This window comes from Protopterus annectens, chromosome 8.part0, assembly GCF_019279795.1.
Source record: "Protopterus annectens isolate FY-2018-M chromosome 8.part0, PAN1.0, whole genome shotgun sequence".
Taxonomy (NCBI): domain Eukaryota; kingdom Metazoa; phylum Chordata; order Ceratodontiformes; family Protopteridae; genus Protopterus; species Protopterus annectens.
Window position 1 is genome coordinate 346801932 of NC_056741.1, and position 25302 is coordinate 346827233.

Below are 25302 nucleotides of genomic sequence, written 5' to 3' on the forward strand. Positions count from 1 at the left end.
TACATGAATATATATATATATATATATATATATATATATATATATATATATGTATATGGTTCCTCTTCAGAAGGTCGAACAACTGAAATCTCGAAATGCATATGATCGAGGCCATATGCTCAAAATTTCAGACGCTCAACGTTCTGAATGGGGATCAGCATACAGCGCAGAACAGGAGATTTCCCTTTCTGTGCTGTAGTGCGATCTCAGAGTTGGAATAAATAAGTAGCAGGGGGTATGGGGGGTGCAGGGGGGCTTGCCCCACTGCAGAAACATTATTTTGTGTTTTGTTGTTTTATTTTTATTTCCCCTTCAGAAGGTCGAGCTTCTGAAATTTGAGCATATGGCTTCGGCCATATGCATTTTGAGATTTCAGCCATTCGACCTTCTGAAGGGGAACCATATATATATATATATATATATATATATATATATATATATATATATATATATATATATATATATATATATATATATATATATATATATATATATATATATATATATATATATATATATATATATATATATATATATATATATATATATATATATATATATATATATATATATATATATACACACATATATGTTTATAAAACAAATCATGCCCATCCAACAAGGAAGTAATAAAACACACTTAAAACCTTGCTGCACAACTCTGACTCCTTTTAGGAAATGTATACACACACACACACACACACACACACACACACACACACACACACACACACACACACACACACACATATATATATATATATATATGTGTGTGTGTGTGTGTGTGTGTGTGCATATATAGATATATATATAGAGATATATACAGGTAGCTAAATAGATATAGATATTTAGATGTAGATAGATATATATGTGTATAGATATACACATAGGTATATGTATTTGTATATAGACAGTATAGTGAAGACAATCAACCAGTATGATTTTTTGGATGCGGGGAGCCAATGTGTCTAGACTGAACCCAGGAAAAAACAGGGAGAACACACAAATGTTCACAAAGACACTGACCAGTGGTTAGAACTGAACTCTGGACATATAAGGAAAATCTCCTCCCTCTTATCAGCACATGTTATAGTTCTCATAACTTGAAAAAAAATTTAACCTTGTCCTTATCTACTGTTTTATTCTTCATTTGCTGTTCTTCACAATTTCTTAGCCTGCTCCAAGACTTAAGAATAAACCAGTTGTATACACTATTTAAGTGAATATCACAGAGGGTTGTTGCACTATGTAGAAAGGTCAGGACATGAAACAACTGTAGTTATCAGTTAATTCTTTCACGCTACCCCACCACTGTACATAGTTCCAGAAGCAAAACATGAGGCTGGATTCAGCTTCTCTTGCCTGTCTTTCATTTCTGCTGATTATTAATAGACACAGCTTTAAGTAACATTCCTTGCAATTACAAGGCAATATCATATATAAAAAAACTGCTTCTCAGATATACTGTGTTTTCAAAGCATTTTTGAAAATGCAAGCAAGCATGCAGCATAAGTGAATGAATATTCTCTGCAGCTGTTTTAGCTTTTGTTCTTCCGCTCTCTGTTAAAGTATAAACTAGTTAGTCCAATTTTTGCAGGGTAAATAGTCCTATAAGAGGACTGGCACCCCATTTTCTGCAGGGTCAAACTGGCTTAGGACCAAGTGGGCCAGGAAGTGCTAGTCAGCTACTGAGAAATGATCCAGTAGTAAGTGGGAGGAGCAGACGTATCACATGGTTCAGGAAAGGGTTAAAGCACCACCTGATCATGAAAAAGTATTCATTTAGTCAAAGCAGAACTTTGCTTCCAGCAAAAGCACACTAAGCATTCTTTCTCTCGTTTTTTTGAGTGCTCCATTGTAAGAAGACGTAAGTAAATGAGGTGACAGAAAACTTTTTTTTCAATGTTTTCTCTTTATGAAGAAATTATACGCGAGTCTTATTTAAGGAATTTTAGGACTTACCAAGCAAAAATACAGTCACAGTATATTGCATGTAGCAAGGAATGAGACAAAGGTAAAAACTTCAAACTTTTCAGCTCTCGCCTGGAATCTTGACAACCTCTGACAAGGATTTAATTGTCTGTGTCTCCCTGCTAGAAAAGCAAGTTATTGTATTCTAAAGCAACTGCAGACAAGTTGCTGAACACGTTAACAGCAGAAAGACTAATTACTTCAAAACATTTCTGAGGACTGAAGACTATGCAGCAACTTTATTCTTTGCAAATAAAGCTGATCACATCTAAGTCTGAGTGTCTATTCAAAGCACTGCTGCTCTGGTAAGTACTCACTACTGCCTTTTCAGAATTTAGTAATGCATTATTTTTCTTGCAATGACATGGTACAATATTTGACCTAGTTACTTGCGGACCACAATCTTAGCATGTGAAGATCGTTATTAAAGTTCTGTATGCCAAGACACTCTTAAATTATGTGTTACCCTAGCAGGAGTACTGACTGTATGCAGTTCGAGAGTAACTGAATTTTTTATCCTGTCTCATATGCTGGTATGTGTTAAAAAATCTTCACAACACTCAACCTGTTAAATTAGGAGTCATAAATGAAGCCAAAAACCAAAAATAAGCAGGGACAAAAACCTTAAATCAAAGACACTTTTTAAATAGTAGTACTATAAAAATGGAAAGTTAACAGAAAACTGAATGACTGAATGTGATTTAAGTTGTATTTTCAAAAGTAAAGTAAATCTGCAAGTTTAATGATAAGTATTACTTTTTGACTCTAATCTACCACATTTTGTAAAAAGAGAAAAAAAAACACTATTTTTAAGACAGACATTTCAAAATGTTGCCAAAATCAGGGATATTTCTGTAACATTAGGGCCAGTGGAGAGGCATAGTTCTCACTGGGATGTTAGGAACTAAATAATCCAAAGTAAATCAAGGTATGAATCCTCCTTAGAATCATATATGAGGTAGATGTGATGACTCAGAGCCTTATCAGTAAAAAATATCAGCAGAGAACAGTGTAACTCAGGTCTCAGAGCTCCCATGCAGTATATGAATGGAACTCAGCCATAAATTGTGACAAGGACATAAAGGTGAGTGCAATTGTTTTAATTCTGTGTTTCTATGTGTTAAGTTCACAGATAAATAAAAAGATACTTTTTCTCAGGCTAGAAAATATTGGTTTGTCAGGCTTAGGAGAGCTGTAATCTATTTCAAAATGTGAAAGAAGCAACATATTTATTTGAAAATGTGTGCAGATTTTTTTTCTGGTCTCAGTACATATGATGAACATGCTTTCATTGTCAGTGCTTTCCCCCTTCTGCCACACATTATATTACTTTCCTTTGATACCAGAGAAGTGCTGTTAACTTTACATACATACATACATACATACATACATACATAAATGTACTGGCAGGAGAAGGAAAGCCCATTTACTCTACCCAGGTAGTATACCTTCTACCCAACAGCTACTTCACCATCCAAAACCCCCTCCCCAAAAATCCTGCTCCAGTTACTGCATACCTATTTAAATGGTTCAGTTGTCTTAATGCCATTCTGACACTTAATTCAACTTTTCTACCTTTCTTTCAGTAAATAAGTATTTCTAACTGTTAATGCTAAACTGAAATCCCCTCCCCTATAAATTAAAGCCAGGACTTCTGCCTATACTATCATTATAGCCTTATTAATTTCTTTTGAATTCCCTGGTGACCAGTCTGTGGATCCTAATCACTTCCTCTGTCTTTTTCCAATTTTCTGGCAATTGCTGCCTTAGGCTGTTCACCTGTCTTCACATCTCTCTCACCCTGCAGCACCTGTACCATCCTATTAACTTTTCTTCTGAGCCTTTTTTCTCATGATAACACCCTCATCTTTGCATGAGCTATGGAGATGAACAAAGTGCTCCATGGAGCTTTTCACAAGTGACAAGAGTACTTACAGTTCTGGGTCTAAAGTGTTGTACCGTGTATTCCTTTTCACATGTAATGACCCACCATGGTAGTCTGCATGAGTCAAGCTTTTAACATTTCCTATACATTACAGTTATCGACATGATTACTATTATATGAATGAGTCATAAATGTTACAAACAGATTGTTTCCTAGGATTAAACCATATGGTAGCCTATTGGATACCAACTCTCAGATCAGCATTACTGATAAGATATAAGGCATTTCATGTAGATCCTTTGTCAGAATTAGTTGTAAAACTGAGCCTCATACATTACACATATGCTCACCTACTCAAGAGTGCCAGGTCAGCAACTACTGTGCAGTCAGATTTTCACCACTCTGACCAGCCTTCGGGTATTCATGGCACATTTCTTATTCAGCTATTGCTTTTTCAGACTTAGGAATGTTACAGGTATTAAGCAAGGTACTAAATAACCTCCATCAGCTATCTGGGGCTAATAAGAAGTCAATTAATCTCTAATTACAGAGGGCCCATTATTGTGCATACCAGAAATCATCACACCATTATTTTGATGGCAGTGTGATTATTATCTGAAACAGTATCACTTACCCTACTATGTAAAACCAGCCATGTACTTAGTTCTTTAATAAGACTAACTGTAGCTTTAACATCCATCTGGCTAACTTTGCAGAGAATCAATAAGTTGTTATGATTAGGTCTAAAGGAATAGCTCATTCTAAGAAGTGTAGTTATTTCTGTGGTGTACTGGCACCAGGTGCCTTCTCTGTGTTCCTTGAATTTTGGTTTAAAAATTAATCAGATCCTTGGCTAGGTCACTCTCTATTAACAACAGCTACATTATTGTCTAAAGCTCATGGGAAATTAGTAATGTGCATACAAGGCCACACATTTAGAATGTATTCCACATACATATGTTACATGTTACTGCCTCGACCCCATGCACAGAGTTCCTCACCCTTCTTCATATATCATACAGAGGAAAGAGGAACAATGAATACTAGGCTCAGGTAAGAATATGTGCAACAGAGAATATAAAATCTCCAATGGCACATCATTTATTGTAGCAAACTGTGTCTTGCCCACCTACAGGGCATGGTAAGTTCATAGAAAATTGCTTCACTGAAATAAAAGACAAATGTAAAAAAAATCCATCTATGTAATTGTGAACTACCTCAACACACTCACATCTAATGGTAAGGATTTGCAGCTCATCTTCTATGCTTCATATTTTCCACCTTTCCTTTATGCTAATCTGGCCTTATTTTGCATGCACGTCTAGAAACTCTAGGTATCGAGAATGCCCATGGTTAAAGCTGAAGTTTAAAGTACTTTATATTGCAATTCCCTGAAGTGGCTCACAGCTCAATTAAGATGGATATTTTATTGTTCATTTTTAAATACAAATGTGGCTTATCAAAAGCACTTAGAGCTTAATTAGTTAACTATTTTGTGTGTAGAAGTCTGTGAAATGCCTTCCGAGCATGTGTATTTATAAACAGAGCACTCCTCTACCCCAATGAAGGCAACAGGAAGCGATACATCATATAGCTGTGCCCTACAGTTGCATCAGTGCAGAGATATGAGCATCCATTCTGTCTCCAGCTGTGTGGATAAAGAAAGACATTCAGAACAGTTCCCATCAGAAGATGAGAAAGTCTTTCAAGTTGGAGATGAGATGTAGCACCAAACCAGTATTTGCAGAGCCATCACTATAACTGTCCCATTTTGAAAACTCTCAGATGTGATTTGCCCAAACTATCAGGAACTGCTATGGTGGTGCTGCGGTAGCGTTGTCGCCTCACAGTTAGACGTTGCACGTTTGATTCTCAGTTAGAGCGTCTTCTGTGTGTTGACATGCGTGAATGGGTATTCCTTCATTGAAGGTTGTGTGTTAGGCCCGGCAAGCCAGCACGTAAAAAATCTACTGCCAATCATTAGCGGACCGGAGTTCCACTGTGGCGACCCCTAACCGGGAAAAGCCGAAAGACAGTTTTATTCTGGCTAACTCAGGAAACTGAATGGCCATTTTTATCACTTTCTAAGAACAGCAATGATGCAGGTTTAGGAGAAGATGGTCTGTTTTACCTACACAGCAGAGCAGATTTATGTGAAGAAATGGAAATTTTACGTACCATTACTTTAGAAGACAGGGTTTTTTTAATATTAGATTATATCACCACTGTTGAAGTACTATATTTGTCCTGCCAAAATTGACATTTGTCCATACATTCATGTGTCCATAGATATTCCAAGGTTATTGAGTCTTATGTCCATTCTCGCTTTGCCAGTACCCTCCCTTAGGCTGCACAGCCATTCTCCAGGAGGGCCATACTGGTCAGTCCTGGAATACATTTTGACTACCTATCCAGTCATCTGGTTTAACTTTTAAGGAAGATTGTCAGTCACACTGCTTAATATGCAGGCAGGGTCTATTCCAGAGGTTGGGGAGATGTTGGGCTATAAACCTTCCCTCCACTGTGTTTTATTTATCTGTTGGTGAAGCTTTACGTCCCTGGTTCTATTAGTGGATAAGCCACAGGAAATACAGAGATACAACAGGTCCAAGACAACTAGGTCAGTAATGACACAGTAAGCAAAACAGAGATCTTCCCCTGAAAGTCATTAAGACACTGACTAAAGGGATAGAGCTTCCAGTCTGTCTTGATAGCACAGGTAATTTAAGCCCCCTGTTCAGCAAAAAACCTTTTGGATCTTTCTAATTCTTTCATGTTTAGTTAAGTACATCTCAAAGGGGGTGTTGTACTTGATAATAAGTCTGATTAATATGGAGTATAAGGGAATGATAACCTTTATAGACCAGGACGATATTTATTTGGAAATTAGCTGTGCTAAATAAAAGGATCGGTTGACAGTAGTTGTCACATGATGGTCAAAACAGTGGAAATAATCAACTCACATTCCTAAGTCCCAGACCAAATTTTCATTTCTGCATAGTATGTTGTCTATATAGCATGATGAGGGGAAGAAGTTGTTTACCAAAAAGGATGATAGTAACTTGTTAGCATTTAGTTTGAAGTCATATTTAGTATGCTGAGAATTTACTAGTGAGAGTTCATTCTATATGGTTTTGTGTCAGAAGTTAACTTAAAAACAGCCTATAATTTACAGTAATCTTAAAACTTTTGTTAGGCATTTTTTTCAAGTTGAATGGCATGCCCTACAAGTTTTGGAACACATTCATTGGAAGAGCAGGGTAGAATATATTCCTCTTCAATTTATATGTTGCTATAGTTTCAATGGATAAGAGTAAATAAAGCCTATTTTATTCTATAAGCTAATTTTTTTTCATATCAGGAAGTAAAGTATGCACAAAGGTAGCACAAAAAATCATTTCACTAAAAAACTGTATCTTACTACATTGTATTTGTTAAATTATTTAAAACATTCACTCTCACCATTCATTACATATTTGTACGTTATACCTAAGAACATTTATTTGAAGGGTTTGGGTATCTTCAAAGAATAGGGATTGAAGTAAAACAGTATCCTTATGTGTGGACAAATGCATTCTTGCAATAGCCTATGTTGTGGTTGTTAAAGCATCCACACATTGGTGCTGTCAAGCATTACACTTCTCGATTCTGCTACGTGGTACATGACAGCACTGTGTCATTATTGTGAGCCATGCCTGGTGGTACAATGTCCATAGTGGTATTTTCTTGCACCTGTGGTACAGCTATCGCAATGGAGATGATAGGGGTATACTGTATTCTGGGTATGTGTGGAACAATGTAAAAAACTTAGTCTGTGCCATTTTACAGATCAGTGGGATGTGTGTGGGGGTGCACAACTGGCTGCATTAATGGTGTCATGGAACTGATAATCACCTTAATTATCTTTTATACTTTGAAGAAGTACATAGTGCATTAGTCGTGATGTGTCTGCACTGCAACCAGTTGGCAGCTTCAGTCTCTTTAGTGTGGCATTCCTGAAGAGGCTCACACTTCCTTATTCCAGAAAAAGCACTGATGCTTGTGCATAATCAAACTATAAATGTATTAAAAGGGGTACTGAAGACAATAACGGGAACCTTCGATAGTTAACAATGAAGGAAATGGAGAACACCAGTGAGGGATGGAAACTGATAATGAAAGGAGAAGAAGGAAGTGTACAAAAAATTAGAATGCTAATATTTTTTTAACTATGCCTTTGCATGTTCATGGGTTAATAGGTTCATAGGTAGGTACTAGGCTATTGGCCCAGGGCCTATACAAGCCTAGCCAAAAAGGTACCCTGGCTTTCGCCACCCAAGAAAATTATTTTCCTGTGCTCCTGTCAAGCAGAGCCACAGAAGTGATCCCCGGGGTGAATTTCCTATCTCCCATCTAATCATCAAGATTTTTCTTGAAGAGTGCTAATGAGGAGCTCTGTTTGACATAGATAGGTAGTTTGTTCCAGAGTATGGGAAGTCTCTGGGACAGGAATCTATCCCTCCAGCATGTTCTGTTTATTGTGGTGACAAGGGTTAGGTCCGTAGAGTGTGTAGCTCAGAGGGATTGGGATTTCTTTAAGTGGACCATATCCAACAGCTCTGGGTTTGACATAGCTTTGTATGTTAGGCAGAGATCACCTTTGAGTAGGCGATATGCGACAGAGTAAAGCTGGAGTTTTTTGAGACGGTCTGCATAGGGCATCTGATTGAGGCCAGTAATCCTGTTATGTTGCAGAGTCATTAGTTCTTATAGAAAATTACAAGCATAAGCATGAGTCAACATCTTCATAGTGTATAAAAGATTGGGAGGTTGGTGTAATGGTTAAGTATTTACCTCACAAACACAAGATACAGGGTTTGAGTCTCAAAAAGGGGAACTTAGCTAGGCTTAAAATGGCTAAGGGCAGCTAGCATGGTATTTGTCTATGAAGCTATGCATATGAATGCCACTTTTTGATGGGTCTGCTGACTGGCTAGCAAAGAAAACCTTGCTTAATTGACAGTCATTGATCAGAGGGGTTTGGGGTGTGTGAAGAATTGGGTATTATAGTTTGTATATGGGTAGTGCAATCTTAGAGTGAACTATACATGTGGAAAACTGAGCAAAATGAGAAATAGTGAGTAAACATAAGTCAAGGAAAAAAGAGCAAAGAAAGATGATTAAAGGAGGGCAAACACAGGTTTTGTAGACTTAAAAATCCAGCTAAAGCCACAGTCATTTTGTAGACTTAAAAACCAGCTAAAGCTACAAACGACAGTCAAGCCACACAACTGCAAACTCAAGAAGAAATATAAGGACAGTATGTCTAGTAAATGGAGAACTATGTGAATCCCCCTATTCACACACACACACACACACACACACACACACACACACACACACACACACATATATATATATATATATATATATATATATATAGAGTTAAGCTAACAAAATAGAACAAACATCCCCACATGCCACATGCTGACAGTGTCAGAGCTGTGAAGTATAAATCACATAATAGACTGTCTCTCATCTGTAGAAGTCTGCAGTGGTAGCAGGAGTCACAAAGCTGAAACAGGCTTTGATAACTTGATGAGTGTTTACATCTGTATGTGTGTTTATACATACAGCTATCTGCCTTTATATATATATATATATATATATATATATATATATATATATATATATATATTATACACACAGAATAAGTGAAGTTTTATGAAAAGGACATTATATACTGGGTCTTACCTGTTGCAGTGTATATAATTGTTGGAGCAACAGTGAAATAAGAGAATGTAGAAAAACAAAGAAAATAACTGTATGTGTAGGTGACCATATTGTATGTTCTTCCTGCAGAAATATCATTCACAGATTTTTAAGCTTTGCATAATAAATTTAATATATCTACAACGTTCTTGTGAAAATGCACCAGTGACAGGACAGTGTCCTTGTTTCATCTGTGTCTGTGCTTGTTAAGTAAATATTCCATGAAGGTCAACAGGATGAAAAACAACTTCTCAAACATTTGAACACCCCATACCCCAAGAAAATCCATTAAAAATCAATGCAGGTACACATGGAGAACCTGTGACAGCAGTTATGTATGTATGTATTACAGCAATCAATGAGCCCAGATCATAGGATTGAAAATTCATTGATTTTACATTTGATAAAGAGTAGAGAAGCCACAGTTCTTACCTAATACAGCAATGCTTACACTTACTGTGATGTAGGTATGAACTCTTCAGGCACAGTTTACTCTATAAAGGAACAGAAACAAACAGAACTGTTAAGTGTGAACGAATGACCACGTGTGCATATATGTCTGTGTAGAGGAGTCCCTTTCAGGAGGATTTCTAAATTTGTAATGTAAGAAATTAAATACACGTACATGATCTTTATGGAAGTAGATAAAAGATAAGACAGAATCCACAACACCTATTGTCATGTCAATTTCATTTCAATGTTCTGCTCTATCTGTTACACTGTGCAGACCTAGGGAGTGATCTATAAGAAATTAGAAGGAAGAGAAATACATTAAAAAAATATATTGTCTTAAGAGGTTGTTTTGGGTGTTCGCAAATGTTACATCATAATGAAATGATATAAATTACAAGGTTCTTGAGGAAACAGATCCATAGCAATGTATATTTCCCCATGTAGTGCCACTTACATCACAGGACTAGGCCAGCTGAAGCAGGGTCTATCTTCCTGATCTGTATATGACTAGGGAAGCTACATAAACATGAAACATAGAAATAAAGAGGACAGAAAAATGCTGTCCACATGAGCAAACACATTGGCAGGCTTGTAAACAATGAGTCATTGCAAATAACAAATACCTACACAGTCCTTCTTTGAAACAGAATGTAGGCAGTGCTAAGTCACACGTCCTTCTCACAATGCCATGCATGACATGACTATTGCATCTTAAACAGGGTCTCATCCATTGCTGTGGAAATAGTTAATGTGTACTGCATAACATGACAGAAACAGAAATGATAAGATAAAAATGTTGTGTATGAAGAGTTATTTTCTATGCTTTGAGTCTATGCATCAAATGAATAAAATATCTTATCTACAAAGGCATTGTCAGTGTACACCTGCAGGGGTTTGTAAAGAAACAGAAGAGAGCTTTTCATAAGATGGAGCTAATCCTTGCACAATCAGTAGTAGCGGGTATTGGTGCACACATAGCTTGTCAGTGTACTATGACTACAAATAACAAGTGAACCGTAAATAGCATCAGTTGTGCAGAAAGAAGCTGAAAAAAAATAGAAAAAGCAAATAACTGTGCATATGTGGAGAAATGTTTTAGGGATATTGTAAATATTGTATCTTGCTGTATTTAATTTGGATGTTTTTTTATAGAAAATACTGAAGACAGGGCAGTTTACCCCTCCTTCACATGCAGTCATTGACACCACGTCAACCACAAAGTTAGACAGTGCAAAAAGTAAATGTTTGAAATAAGTAGGAGTCTTCTGGTAAAGAACAATCATTTCTCACTAGTACTGAAACAGAAAAACGGACTGAAACCATCCACCCCTTTTCCCACAGGGGTTGGGATACCATTTTCAACAATGACAGTCATCTATTGCCAAGTTTTACATTGCTGGGTAGCTAGCCCAGTCACTGTAGTTCTTCTACACCACACGTATGATCAATTTAGAGTGTTTAACGAATGTGGGAGGAAGAAATCCAAGCAAATACAGGGAGGACATGCAGAGTCCACACAGAAAGCACCGCAGCTGAGAATCGAACCAGGGAATTTCTTGCTCTGAAGTGATAATGCTATCTGCTGTGGTGCTGTGCCTCTGTGAATGCATTACAAATACATTTCTTTATATACAATAAGTGACTGCATGTAGCTATCTGCAATGGATATAAGCTCTTTTCCTCTTGTGATATGGAAAATGCTCTTTTCAGGTGTGATCAATGCTAATAATCCTGTCCTGTTGTGACCTGTAACATAAGAATGTCATGTTTTCAAGCATACTAAACTTTAATAAAAAAGTACATCTCTTTTTATATTTTGTAGGTTCATCCATGTATACTAGGCTAATGACTACTAGGGCCCTTATAAGTCTAGCCATGCAATTCAAATGTGACCCACAATTTTGATTTATTTAGGGGGTGATTTACTGACTTCTTTTGTCCATCAAAGACATAGGCGCAATGCCAAGAGTGAATTTCCAATTACCCATCCATTGATCCAAACTGCACTTAAATGAAACAATTAAATAGACAGAAAAATAGGGAGGAACTCTGCTTTACATGGATGGGGAGTCTCTTCCAGAGAATGGGAATTCTCTGAGAAACATACAGTATGTCTCTCCAACATGTCCTATTTATGTCACAAACAAAATTTAGGTCTTTTACTGAAGCAGTCATGATGCTGTTTGTTTTGCAGATCTGCAAAAGGTTCATCAAGACAGGGCTTAAGGATGCCTTGTATGCCAGGCAAAGACCACCTCTCAGAAGTCTGTCTGAAACCGAGTAAACAGTTAGATATGGCTTTGAAGTGATCAGCACAACTTTGTGTTTACTCCCTGTATTCTTTTTGAAGGGAACCTTTGTGTACATTTCAGCTGCATGTGTCTGGTCAGGTACATACTGAAGGGAGTATTGTACTCTGTGATGGGTCTGATGAGGGCCAAGTACAGTGGTATGATGACCTCTCTGGACCTAGATACTATGCCTTCACTTATAAGTTGAGCAACACAGAAGGATTTTCTTTCTACCTTGGACACATGTTGGTTGAAGTCTAGCTTACTATCTACATGAGTTCCCAGATCTCAGACTAGTAAATCAACTTTTAGGGGTGTTTTATTCATGACGTAGGTACCCGGATTGGCTGACATCACAAAAGACATTTCTTGGTGTTGAGTATGTGTGTGTTGTTGTATGATAAAGAGTAAGTGTCTGCCTCCATTAATCGGTTGGCACCCCATTCAGGATTAGTTTGTCTTTCTTGCACTCAGTGAACACTGGGATAACATCAAATTCTTTCTTAATCAGAGAATGAATGAATACAATGAATTCATGTAGGGGCATTCAGGGGTCTGATGTGTGTGAAATGAAATGACTACTATTATAAATTTAAGGAAGAGATTTCAGGACAAGTGGTAAGCACACAAGTCATAAAGCAAGTCCCCTAATCCAACATTGCAAGGCATTTAATTTATAACACAAACAGATTCTAATTCTTTGTTTCTTTCTGTATTGCTTAGTTTGGATAAGTGTTTTCACATTATTGTCAGTTGGATGTGGTGTCTTTCTATTGAACGGTTTGTCTGTTGAATGGAGCTTATTTAATAACACACATTTTTGTGCATGGGCTGGTTCTCTTTGTTCATTTCATACTGTCTTGTAAGGTAACTTTTAATTTTGTTAATGTTGTTTATAATTCTTTTGTTAATATTACAGTGAAATGAGGGTTTTGGCATATTATTTTACCACTGTACTTTGTTTTTATTGTTTATTTATTTGGTACTTACGCATTATCACAACCAGATTTTTCAGGGCTATACCGGCTGGTTGATGGTCAGGAAATATGTTCATTAATCACTCCTTGGAAGACAGTGTTTAAAGAAATAACCCCAGCACAACAATTACTATAAAAATATAATTTCCAGATTGCAATAAGACAAATCGGTCAAACCTATGAGCAAGCATCACAAAAATACAAGCCTGACCCTATTACATAACATAAAGAAATAGTCATCATAAGTACAAAGTAACTCGTAAGTTAATGACCACAAACAAATTCAGATAGGCTTCTTTTTTCCCTGTAAATTCAGTGCCCATAACCCTCACACTACCATCTAGAAAACAAGTATGTCTTCTGAATATGCTACCCTCACTACACTGAGCTGTGTTTGTAAGACAATGACAGCAAGACAGATACTATGGATTTCCTGTTATTTCTGTACAATTACGAGGGTAAAATGTTTGGAGAAGAAATATATCAGGAAAACAGATACAAGGTACATTGAGACAATGCAATGAACTTTACATAAATGGAAATCAGCCCAGTGACTCACATTTTCTGTCTTAAATCTGGCTACAGCTGTTAATGAAGAATAAAGACAGAATTATAACCATTATTTGACAGAATTTGCTGACACGAAAAAAGGAACGTTCAGCGTCCGGACTTGCAATAAGCAACATGCTGGCAGACAACTGCATAAAGAAACAATAACAGTATATTTCTTACATTTCACCGATAACACTCCCAAAAACAACCTGAAGTGTTAAAAGAAAACACAGTGTATAACATTTTAAAAACATTACTAAACATATTTCTTGATTGTCAACCAGCTAGTATTGCTGTGAAAAATCTGGCTGCGATAATACGTAAGTACCATTTATTTAGTTAGCTAGTTGTTTTGTTATTTGTATCTCAGTTTTGAGTCTATTCTACTGATAATACAGTTTTCAAAACTTGGCGATTCCTATCAATAACTTATTTTATTTCTTGATGATCCAGCTTTCTAAACTGAATGGTTGTTGTTAGTGTTAGTGTTATGAGGGATTAAATTGTATTTATTTATTTATTTTTTTTTTTGCTTATTCTCCAATTTCTTTTGCTCTTGAAAGTAAATCTCCATGTTGAAACTATAAAGCTACCTATGAAATTTAAGGGTATTACTGAAAGCAATTGGAAGGTACTATGATATTTACGGGTCTATATCAGTTGAGTGAAAACCCTATTACGCAAATATGAATACGTAGAACCGTATCGCATGAAGTACGTAAACCTCGAACATCCAAAACTGCGAATTCCGAAATGTCGATTTGTTTTGGTTGGCCCGTCTGCGGTATAGCTCCATAAGGTAAGTGTGCGATAGGTAGGACTTTAGGGTTAGGATTTGGGTTAAGGTAAGTGCATAGATAGGTAATGTATGTAAGATTTAGTGTAGTGTTAGATGTAGGTTTTTTTTTAAGTGTATGTATAGGTGTTATTTATTTTGTTTGGGTGTATGTCTGTAGGGGAAGTGTGCGGTAGTTATGGTCCTTAGGGTTAGGGAGGGGTTAAGGATAGTGCATAAATAGATGGGGGGTTTAGTGTAGTGTGTGTTAGAAGTAGGATTTTGTTAAATGCATGTATGTGGATTATTTGTTTTGTTTGGGTGTATGTCTGCAGGGTTTGGGTAGTGTATGTATGTGGTTTATTTATTTTGTTTGGGTAGGTACTAAGTAGCAGGTGGTGGGGTTGGCCGACTATGGTAGTTCGATATTTTATTTTTCGCAGTTTAGTGTGTTCAGGATTTTCGCAGTTCGAGGTATAGGGGTCGATGTTTAGGTATTCGCATAAAGGGGTTTTTGCTCAACTGATATAGACCTGATATTTACATGTACACATAGATGTACGTTAGTTTATCAATATTGTGCTGGCATCATGGAGTTCTAGAACTCACTTAAATGTATCTAGCTGTAAAAGCAGGTCTTTGTAATACTGATACATTTCATCTCAAGAGATTTTATGAGTGTAGGCATTTTATGGACTTTGCATGTCTATTTTTGATGTTTGTGGTATGTAAATTCATTTTCTTTTTTAATAGGAATGTTAATTATTGTGACTGATGATGTGATCAGAGGGGTAATAAATGTCAGTGGATTCAGGCAGTTGGGTGATTAATGCATGATGACATGGGTAAAGGGATGATAATAAAAATATTTCTACTCTTGTTTAGATAAAAGTTTTATCATAGTATCATACCCTTTCATCAGTATCCACTGTAAGGCTACACACACTCACACACACACACACACACACACACACACACACACACACACACACACACACACACACACACACACACACACACACACATTATATCACACTTTGTTATGCCATTTTCCCTGCATTACTAAATTACAAACAGTTGTATAATATAGTTTACTTGTTTTGTGCTGTCTCTGGGTGAAGTTTTCGTATTATTCAAGCAGAATTGTATGATAAGAACATATACCTTTAAGTGTGTGTGTGTGTGTGTGTGTGTGTGTGTGTGTGTGTGTGTGTGTGTGTGTGTGTGTGTGTGTGTAAAACACCATGAGGCTGCAATACTTAGCCAGGGACATCACCTCATGAACAATTTACACACCAGAGAAGTTTAGGTTTCCTGCAACCACTCTTAGAAGTCTTCAGATTAGGAAATGGTGTGCTGTGATATTCTCTCTGGTACTATCAATGTCTGTGTTCCTGTTATTTGTCTTTTCGCGTTGAGTAACAGTATATAAGACATATACCACTTCTTCCCAGTGTCACAGCTGCCACTCAGTTGCTATGGTAACAAGGGATAGTCTTTGATGACAGAGGTAAAATATGAGGAAATAACTTTCTAAAGCCAAGGCCAGTTAATGCTTTTACTGCCTTCCTAACAAACAGGAAATAAGGCCATACATGGAGAATTCAACACCATGGCAGAGACACGACACAATTCCTGTGAGAAACTGAAAAGTGCAAACTGTTACCTAGACATCTGCTGCTTATCTGTAATGGAAAATAAAACCAGCAAGCTAAGAACTTCTTAGAAACCTGCAAAGTCTTGTGTTTCTGTATTCTTAAACGAAACAAAGCATATTCAGTTTCTGTATTCTTAAACAAGACAGACCATATTCAAAGTTGTACTTAATCTGTCCATTTAAAAGGAATAATATAGTGCAGAATCTGTAATGTGGTTTCACTTGTAACTTCACTGTGTCTTTGCAAACCACCTATTAAAAAACAGAATGACAAAAAAGTGGCAAGTTTTGAATATGCAGGGTGAATGGGACTATGCACAGGAGAAATGCAAAGGTATTCTACTTGAGGAATAGAGGTGCATTACTCATGCAACACTCCTGAGAAGATGGGAGGGTTTGAAATACTCACCAAATTCAAAACTCAGTGAAGGTGACTGAAAGTAGTGTTATAAGAAGGATTAGATGGCAGTGTTATCAAAGTAAGAAGCAAAAAGTGTTACTTAGGGTCTGATTACAACATATCTTGTAGATATAGAAATGGCCATGCAGATTTAATTGTACTTAATTGAACAATTAAACCATATTTCCCAGCATTTCACACTAGGTGCAGTTCTTTTACACATTCTGCCCAAAGCAAGCACTGAGTAGTGGGTAAACTGCAGGTGAATGAGGATTGAATTCTCAGGCTTTATTTGCTCAAAATTCAACCCAGCAAGGTCTTCCATAGGAAATTGCTGCTACTATTCCAGCAGTGATGCCCTTTTCAAAATACCCCCTTCTTTGAGTTGGCATAACCACAGAGCTGGTATATATAAGTTAGGAGTGTACAGAGGGACATGGCCCAGCTTCACAAAACACATGTTTTCTGGCCATTTTTTAAAAGAAATGCAGATTGGGGATTCCAGTCCTTGGTCAGATGAACTTCATCCACTCATAGTGGAAGCTTCAAGAGCAAAGATCTTTTAATTGGCAGTGTTAACCAGCTTTGAAAACTACCCCCTACTTCTTGAAAACATTCTTATTCAAGAGGTAAGGAGATGAGGCGCATGGCAAAGAGAAAGATGGCGAATGCTAAGGATAAGGTGTATGAAGAGTTGTATAAAAGATTGGACACTAAGGAGGGAGAAAAGGACCTGTACCGATTGGCTAGACAGAGGGACTGAGCTAGTAAAGATGTGCAGCAGGTAAGGGTGATAAAGGATAATGAGGGAAACATACTCACAAGCGAGGAGAGTGTGTTGAGAAGGTGGAAAGAGTACTTTGAGGGGTTGATGAATGAAGAGAATGAGAGGGAGAAAAGGTTGGATGATGTGCGGATAGTGAGTCATGAAGTGCAGTGGATTAGCAAGGAGGAAGTAAGGATAGCTATGAAGAGGATGAAGAACAGAAAGGCTGTTGGTCCAGATGACATACCTGTGGAAGCATGGAGGTGTTTAGGTGAATGAAATCTTGGAAAGTGAGATGATGCCTGAGGAATGGAGAAAAAGTGTTTTGGTACCGATTGTTAATAATAAGGGTGATGTGCAAAGCTGTAGTAACTACAGAGGGATTCAATTGATCAGTCACAGCATGAACTTATGGGAAAGAGTAGTGGAAGCTAGGTTAAGAAGGGAGGTGATGATTAGTGATCAACAGTATGGTTTCATGCCAGGAAAGAGCACTACAGATGTGATGTTTGCTCTGAGAGTGTTAATGGAGAAGTACAGAAAAAGTCAGAAGGAGTTGCATTGTGTCTTTGTGGATTTAGAGAAAGCATATGACAGGGTGCCTAGAGAGGAGTTGTGTTATTGTATGAGGAAGTCGGGAGTGTCAGAGAAGTATGTAAGAGTGGTACAGGATATGTACGAGGGTAGTGTGACAGCGGTGAGGTCTGCGGTGGGAGTGATGGATGTGTTTAAGGTGGAGGTGGGATTACATCAAGGATCAGCTCTGAGCCCTTTCTTATTTGCAATGATGATGGACAGGTTGACAGACGAGATCAGACAGAAGTCCCCGTGGACTATGATGTTTACAGATGACATTGTGATCTGTAGTGAGAGTATGGAACAGGTGGAGGAGACCCTGGAGAGGTGGAGATATGCTCTAGAGAGAAGAGGAATGAAGGTCAGCAGGACTAAGACAGAATATATGTGTGAATGAGAGGGAGGACAGAGGAATGGTGAGGATGCAGGGAGTAGAGGTGGCGAAGGTGGATAACTTTAAGTACTTGGGATCAACAGTTCAGAGTAATGGTGAGTGTGGAAGAGAGGTGAAGAAGAGAGTACAGGCAGGATGGAGTTTGTGGAGAAGAGTGTCACTAGTGATTTGTGACAGACGAGTACCAGTAAGAGTGAAAGGGAAGGCCTACAAGAGGGTAGTGAGACCAGCTATGTTATATGGGTTGGAGACAGTGGCACTGACAAAAAGGCAGGAGTCAGAGCTTGACATGGTAGAGTTGAAGATGTTAAGATTTGCACTGGGTGTGACGAGGATGGACAGGATTAGGAATAAGTATATTAGAGGGTCAACCCATGTTGGAAGATTTGGAGACAAAGCCAGAGAGGCAAGATTACATTGGTTTGGACATGTGCTGAGGAGGGATGCAGAATATATTGGGAAAAAGATGCTAAGGATAAAGCTGCCAGGTAACAGTAAAAGAGGAAGGCCTAAGATAAGGTTTATGGATGTGGTGAGTGAGGACATGCAGGCAGCTGGTGTGACAGATCAAGATGCAGAGTACAGGAAGAAATGGAAACAGTTGATCTGCTGTGGCGACCCCTAACAGGAGCAGCTGAAAGAAGATTTTTATTCAAAAGGCAGTGTAGAAAAAAATGATGTACAAACAAAAAAAAATATTACTTTACTTTCTTAAAACTTGTTAAAACAGGTAAGTGAAATCTTTCTCAGACACATTTCAACCATGAGCTGGATCACAAGGGCAAGGCTAAATGCAATACATACATATATACATTAATAAATAAACAAATAAATAAATAGGTGTGTGTGTGTGTGTGTGTGGGGGGGGGGGGGTAATGGAGTATAGTGCCTCAGTTATGGGAAAGATATCAGACTTCCTGAAAGTCAATGTTCCAAAACAATGAAAAAAAATGACTGAAAATCAAAATGACAAAAAAATCCTTTTTTTCTTGTTTGTTTGCTGGGGTGAAAGCCTCTGAACACCTAAACATATATATAAAGTAACTGCACAGTCAAATCAACTTGAAGAAGGGAGAAATATCCTCCCAAAAAAGTGAATCATTGTGAGATCACAATTACAAACTGTACCAGCAATGATTTATTTTAGGAAAAAGAGTTTGGTGTTATGCCAGTGGCCTTTTTCTTTTGTGGGCTGTTGATGTCCAAGAAATTTCTCCAGGAACATGTTTAGGGAAGCACTCAGTCATTTATACACCGATTAAGTGTATTTGATAGTGTCTGGGTTCCATATGCGTACATTAATATTAGAGTAAACATTAAAAAAGCCTGTTTTTGGAAGGCAGGTTGAAATTAGAGTAGCTATAATAAATTCATGCAGATGCTTAGAGAACACACAAAATTTATACAGACAATGACCTGAAGTTAGGGATGATCATGATTCTTCAAGCTTTATAGTAACAATCTTAAGCACTGAGCTCCAATGCTACATAAATGTTAATATAGACTGAAAACGGCAATAAAGTTTATTTCTGTAGTGCATTTTTTTGTTATACTATCTTTCCAGGAGCACTTCTTAGCCAGTCAGCCCTATTCAGTCATTGGGTCTTTACAGGAATTGTTGTATGCTGTAAAATATTACCTCACTTCTTACTACAATATCAGCATTTAAAACTCAACAAAGTACTTAGCAGCACAACAAAAACAACGCTATTCCAGACATACCACTTTTGGAAGTAATTAGAACCGGCCATTACAGGGGCTTTATAGCCCAGTAAATACATTTCAGGCTATTTTATTACTATAATTATGCTGCTCAATTTGCATTTGTCAACATAACTGGTAATCCATAGTGTATTGGCAGCCTTTATATATGAGACAAATGATCCAGAATAATAATGGTTCCAGTACAGTGCCCAGTGAAGCATCACTGAGAACTGTTGTTGGGATAGAAATGTAACACCCTGTCTTGACATGTTCTAACCCTTTGTGTAACCAGTGCTTTATCTATTGAATTTCACATGATTTGTCAATTAATGCTAATGGTTAATTTTATTTTTCCTATCTATGCAGTATTGCACTTCCTGACATTTTTTTCTCTGTCATTGATTGCTTGTGTCTGTTTATTAAACTTCAATATATTCCTTATTGAAAATACATTTAACACATGAAAGTTTCACTAGTAGAAGCAGCTATGCATTTCTGAATTGCTGGTAGCAAATTACAAGGTACTATATATTAGAGTCATACACCCTCACACAGATTGACTCAAACGCCACACACACACACACACACACACACACACACACACACACACACACACACACACACACACACACAAACAGACATGTAAGGAAACAGCCATTGCTTATTCAATAACTCCAATATCACTGATCTGTTGTCAGTATCTCCCACTACCAATATTGACACTTACTTTGGTCAGTGAAACTAAAATTGGTAACCAATGCAATCACCGAGTATTCAAGTAATGTCTACAGTGTATCTCTTTCCAACCTCTCTTCTGTTGTGCTTAGTTACTAGAATTTGCAGGTATCATTTCCTCTTTCCAAAAGTTCACATATTCTAACCATTGTATAAAGGACTTGTTTCCAAATGCATATATAAATGACTGCTTAGAAACTCATAACTTCAACAAAATGCTAGTACTGAAACAGCAAAATAATTTAATTTATTGGCATCAATTCTTAGATGGTACTGATATATACTGTTGAAAATTTAAGGTCCAAATACAATCAGGATGCTGAGAATTTTTAATTCTAGGTTAATATTACAAATATTTAGAGACTTTGTGAACACAGAGGTAAATAATATATTTTACCTAGATAAGAAATCATTCCCCAAATTATTGGAATTCTTAACGATGGGTCTTTCGGCTTTTCCCGGTTAGGGGTCACCACAACGGAACTCTGGTCCGCTAATGATTGGCAGTTTTTTATATGCCAAGTTGCCAGCCCTGATGCACAACCTTCAACAAAGGTACGCCCATTCATGTATGTCTCCACACAGAAGACACTCTAGCTGAGAATCGAACAGGACAACGTCTTACTGTGAGGCGACAAACTATCAATAAGCAATGAAAAATAAATCATATTTGTCACAAATTTATAACATTCTTAAGTTAGATTTCACATATTTAGACAATTCCTATTGAAACTACTCCACAAAAATTAATAATGATGAAATTAATATTATAATCTACAGATAAAACTAAATCTACATTATACTGGAAATTTTTCACTTGGAAATTTCTACATAGAGCTTTGGTCACTTCTAACAAAATTACAGTTATGTATAAATCAAATAGAATTAAATGCTGGAGATGTGACTCTGAAATAATAACTGATTGTATGCATATGGTATACGAATGTGAAGTCATTGCTTCCTTTTTTATTTTATTTATTTATTTTGTATTTGTTTACCAGGAGTGTCCGACTGGCACAGAGCCCATTTTCAGCAGACACCCGGGGAGAAAAGCTCCATAGGTAGTTACTCAAATATGTAGACATACCAGAAAATTGCAAGCATACAAAAAAACTAGGAACATAAAGGAAAGCATTTTTAGAAAGAAATTAATAATTTTATTCAAGCTATATGATCATTTAGATGTAATATTTCTAACTCTATAGTTTAATTTAATGCTCTGATTCCTGAAATAATTCCTAAAATCCAAGTGCCTCTTCTTTTGTCTATTCTTGCTATAGCCGGAAAAGTTGTTGTGTCTTTCAGCTTTTCCCGGTTAGGGGTTGCCACAGCAGAACTCCGGTCTGCTAATGATTGGCAGTAGATTTTTACGTACCAAGTTGCCAGCTCTGACGCACAACATTCAACGAAAAGTAATTATTAAAAACTGGAAAAGTAAAGTTATTTCCTCTAGTGCTGAATTCATTAGTATAGCAAAAATTGTTTGCAGTAGTGAAATGCATAATATAAAGATGAGAACTTCTAATATTACACAGTCATATAACTCTTGGTTTAAATTTAAAGATTTGCTTGATAAATATTGTTAGAACAACAGCACCAGTTTCAAACGTGAAACACCCTTCCAACGTCAATGACCACTTCAGAGTTTGTTCTTGTTTCTGAATTCGTTCTTGATAAATATTGTTGTTGATGTATAACTTTGAAGTAGTGATTAGCTGTGGACATATGTCCACAAGAATCTGTCTACATATGTCTACAAAAATATGTGTACAAAATTTATGGCATGCCATTAACTCCCTACTAAAGCCAGGCAAAACCACTAATCCAGCACCCAACTCTACAGACAATACCCTAGACATAGCTTCTCAATTTAATAACCATTTTGCTAAGTCCATCTTAGCCCTGTCCAGTCAAATAACCAAAAATAGCTTACATCAATTGCAACCCAACCTATCCCACAGTACCCCCTCTTTCAGCCTATCACCTGTGCCCACCTCAACTATCAAAAAACTCCTCCTAAAACTCAAACCAACCACACTGGCAGCTGATAACATACTTGCTGCATACCTAAAAATGGCTACTGACTCCCTGCCATATCCTGTCTTCATCCTAATCAACCACTCCATACAAGAATCCTACATACCCAAACTCTGGAAAGTACGTCACATCATTCCTCTCCATAAAGGAGGTAACTCCTATGACTTCTCCAGCTACTGACCTATTGCTATCCTGTGCCCCCTATCTAAAATTCTTCAGAAATGCATCTACTTGCAGGTGATGACATTTCTTAACACACACAATCTCCTATCTACCACTCAACATGGTTTCCGTCCACATCACAGCACTACCACTGCCCTTCTGTCCTTCACTAATCATATCAACCTTCACAGGATTGATAACAAATATGTATCAGCCATTTTCCTAGATGTCTCAAAGACGTTTGACATGGTCTCCCACTCCATCCTACTAGACTCACTAACATCACTATCCTTCACCTCCTCTACTATTGCCTGGTTCCGAAGCTTCCTATCTGAAAGGCAACAATCTGTCCAGTGGAAAGGAAATCTGTCTCCACAACTTCCAACCACCATAGGAGTCCCACAGGGCTCTATACTGGACCCACTACTATTTTCTATATTCACAAATAACCTCAATAGCTCTACACAGCATGCCACATTCATTCAATATGCAGATGATTCAACCCTGATCTGCTCCGCCTCATCTCCCACCACCCTACAAACATTCACTCAGGATACCTTCAACTCTGTAGAAAAATGGATCTCATGTATCCAACTAATTCTAAATCCCAAAAAGACAAAATTGCTACTATTTTCCCCTAATAGATCAAAAACTCCCCTCTCCTTTACCATAACATCTAAGAACAGCACCACCAACTCCCCCTCTAACCACTCCAAACTTCTGGGCATTGAAACTGACAATAATCTTCACTTTGATGTCCACATCTCACATACCATAAAACTAGTACACAAAAAGCTAGGCTCCCTATACAGGCATAAGTCCTGTCTCTCATAAAAAGCTAGAGTCACTCTTGCACAAAGCCACCTACTCTTAACACTATTATACGCAGCACCAATTTTCACCCAAATCAGACAATGTGACCTAGACAAACTAGAATCATGCTACAATAAAATAGCCAAGTTTGCTACTAATTCAGCCTATAGAACCCATCACTGTACTGCAGAAAACAAACTAAAATGGCTTGAGTTACCACAGCTACTTAACTATCACCAGCTGGGTACAGCCTACAATATTCTCAAATACCCTGAAAAAAATCCCTCAATATCCAATCTACTTACTGTCTACACTGCAAACCAGTACCTTAGATCTAGTAAAAAATCTCTCCTCTCCATCACCAAGGCCAATAATAATGCAGCGAAAGCACTCTACTCCCACACCATTGCCAGAAACTGGAACTCTCTTCTTCATTCCGTGTCCACTGCCCCCTCCATCTCTGTATTCAAAAACTCTCTCAAATCACATCTCCTTAGTACCTGGTGATGTCCCTGTATCACATAACTTTACCCATACTGCTATTAACTCTCCAAATTGCTCTCTGATCACCTGCTTGATCTCTGATCACCTGCATGCTTGTTCATTTGAAATTTTAACTGTAGAATTTACTTAATATATTTTCTTCTCTTACCAATGTATAACTGACATTGTCATTTTACTTATTTTCTATATCATCATTTATTTGGAGTGTTCTTAGTTATTTCTTGTTATATTACTATGTTCACCATATATGTTGTAACCTGTTTACTACATCTTATTTGTGTATTATACTTGCTGTACTGTTTTTGTATAACTAGATGCCGGAGCTTTTATCCCCAGGCCTCTGCTGAAAATGGACCTAGTCCAGTCAGAATTTCACAGTTAACAAATGTAAAATAAATAAATAAAAACAAATATGTAAATAGTTCATTGTTTTATAATTGGTTTATTTGTTTTAAAGCCATATAAATTTTTTTTTAAATGCACAGGTGTGCATCTGTATGCATAGGTGTTTCTGTGCTTAATGGTTTATCATTCTCTACACTGAGTTAATGTTGTTCTATATCGAATGTGGAAATGTTGAACCCGCTGTTGTGGTGTCACGTTCATGATGTGTGGTGCGGTGTGTGGATTTAGCTGGGGATTCAGATAAGTGGTGTTTTCGTAAGGGTATTGGGTAGGGATTTTAGTGTGTGTGAGAAGTGGTGGGTTTTATGTATCTGTGTGTTTAGTGTGACCTTGGAGTTCATATATATAAGTAGCGGGGGTGTGGGGGGTGCAGTGGGGGTTGACCCCTGCTCATAGGTAGAGTAGGTGTGTTTGCATGTTATGTTGTGTTTGTGTGTGTTTTGTTTCTTGTAGTGTAGTTAGGTAGGTGTATGTGTGTTTGTTTGTGTGTGTGT

At 37.3% G+C, this 25302-nt stretch overlaps 1 protein-coding gene across 1 annotated transcript in view; it reads left to right on the forward strand.

Moving 5' to 3' along the window:
- The first annotated feature begins 1797 nt into the window (after window positions 1-1797).
- Window positions 1798-25302, forward strand: part of LOC122808801 — a 485879-nt gene continuing 462374 nt past the window's right edge. Inside the window, exon 1 of the mRNA XM_044079851.1 lies at window positions 1798-2276. The gene's annotated coding sequence lies outside the window, so the exon portion shown is untranslated. The remainder of the gene's footprint in view (window positions 2277-25302) is intronic.